Source organism: Spinacia oleracea, chromosome 5 (assembly GCF_020520425.1).
Source record: "Spinacia oleracea cultivar Varoflay chromosome 5, BTI_SOV_V1, whole genome shotgun sequence".
In the NCBI taxonomy this organism is placed as follows: domain Eukaryota; kingdom Viridiplantae; phylum Streptophyta; class Magnoliopsida; order Caryophyllales; family Amaranthaceae; genus Spinacia; species Spinacia oleracea.
Genome location: NC_079491.1, coordinates 37,223,595 through 37,225,915, shown reverse-complemented (window position 1 = coordinate 37,225,915; position 2,321 = coordinate 37,223,595). Strand labels below are relative to the sequence as shown.

At 32.6% G+C, this 2,321-nt stretch overlaps 1 long non-coding RNA gene across 1 annotated transcript; it reads right to left on the bottom strand.

Annotated features, from left to right (window-relative positions):
- Positions 1 to 657: 657 nt before the first annotated feature.
- LOC130460981 (uncharacterized) lies at positions 658 to 2,321 on the bottom strand. Its single transcript, XR_008921244.1, has 3 exons — positions 2,157 to 2,321; positions 1,761 to 1,820; positions 658 to 797 (listed from the first exon to the last, which is right to left on the bottom strand). It is a non-coding gene; the product is annotated as an uncharacterized lncRNA (long non-coding RNA).

The following is a 2,321-nucleotide window of genomic DNA, read 5'->3' as shown; positions in this document are numbered from 1 at the left end:
GTGAGGAGCCGGCACAAAGAGAGGAGAGAGAGGAAGAGTGTGGGGAAAGAAAAAGAAATAGGCTTTAATGAAAAACAAGGGGATCATTTAATGAGGAGAGTCCTATTTATAGGCTCTCAAATCCCTAGTGGGCTAGGGATTGGGAATTTGACATTGGGCTTAGAAATTAAATGATTGGGCTAGCCTAGAGCTTAGAATTAAATTCTTTTGATTGAGCTCGTTTTATAAAACGAGTTGGACTTTTATTTAAAAACCCAAACTTTTAAAATTACTTGCGACCCATTAAATTTTCCGACTTGGAAATTAAATTCGTTTCGTAATTAATTAAAATAATAAATATTGTAATTAATTAAAATACATCTAAATAATATTTAAATGCGAAATAAATTCTAAAAATCATAAAATGCTTTATAAATATAATAAAATATATTTATAATTATTATAAAAATACGAGGTATTACATGCGTGTTGGGCCTTGCTGTAACACCCCCAAAATTTGGACCTTTTATATAATCAAAAACCCTGTTTTTATATCATAAAACAATCGTCCGAACCTTGGGAGTGTCACTGCTACATTTATTATCCACAGGAAATAAATGCAAAGCAACAAAACAATTTAAAATCATTAAAGTCAAAATTAACTAAGTGGTTTAAAAGGTGCCCCATAAAAACTACAACCAATTCCCATAAAATGAATAACAAAAACCAACTTAAACTTAAACTGAAATAGAAATTGTCTCTTGACTAGGTGGTTATTCTAAGCGTCTCCTCACTCGTAGCCAAGTACCTTTACCAACCTGCAAAAATAAATAGAAAAGAGACAAGAGAGACGAACTCCCAAAAATCAGATAAACTGAGTAATTCCAACTCCATCCCGTAAAATAAATAATTTTAGTTTGAAAACATTTTGAGTACATAAAATAGACAATTAAACAACCAGTACCAATTTAACAACTCCGTTATTAAACTTATCACATAAAGATCAATATTAATTAAGTGAGGGAAAAAGAACGCTAAGGGTCGCGCGTAACCCTTGAGAATGGCCAAAGTAAGATGAGTACAGAATGTCCCTAGTGTGCACACCCCTCACTAATTGACTATGGGTCTCCGCGACCGCGCACCAATAGAATTAGGAGGAAGACTAAGCAGAAAGTTTATTGCAGAATAATAGAAACCTACTAGAAGCCTACCGGGTCTCCACTAAAGTGCACCGATAGAACAACATCTAGAAGGGCAACCTGTTCCTAACCCTTACGGGCTTTTCCCTCTAATATTACACTTTACGTAATTAATATTTTTAATAAGGTCACAGCACATAATAGTCGTAGTCACAAGAGTCCATAACTACAATTATACGAAGTACAATTGAGCCCATCATTATCAATATATTACAACGATCACTTAGTTCTTAATTGTTACAGCTCTTATTAAAGAGTTGGAGTGCTTCTGTAACTTTATACAATTCATGAACAAATTTATAACCAGAATTAATTAACAAACTCCAACTTGTGTCCAGCATCAAAATAGCCTCCATACACATTAATCAGATGAAGTGATATTCATTTTCGTAAAATAATTATATTAGTACAAAATATCATTTACATACTAATACTAATATTATACATCCCCATAAACTCAAATCATATATAACACTCATATATATGCATATAACACTTAATCTCCATAGCACATATTAACACATAAATATACCCAAATACTTTTACTAACGGGACCTAAAGATGATGGACATTGAAAATTACCTTGAACACGCACGTACTCAAACTAGTAGTCTCCTCGCGTGGTTCCTAAGTAGTCTCCGTCTACGATTACACAAAATAAATAACCTAAGTTAGTCATAATATTTGCCCAACCTAACTTAATCTATGCGTAGTAATAGTTAGAGAATATAAACAAGAATTAGTCTAATAAATCAACTTTCATTATTTTTTTTTTAATCAAAGCACACCATTGCTGTATGAACCTATTCCTAAAGAACGTACAATAGAAAAACCCAAAACAATGTTAGTTAATGAGTTAAACAATCCCCACTCCCAATTGTCAGCCATAATTGTCAATTAGCAGTGACGAGAAAACACTAAATCGAAGATAGATTTTAAAAGTGAAAAGCTTGGAAATGATAAACATCTATTACTTACCGAGAGGAAGGGTACTGTGACAACGGCGGAGATTATTGAGAGGAGGGGTTTACTATCAGTTAATGTAACGAGAGATTTTTTTTGTGAGGTTTGGGTTATATATACTTAGGGTATTAGGTTTAACTAGGAGACTAATTTCAGAAAATATATAAATTAATTCTGAAA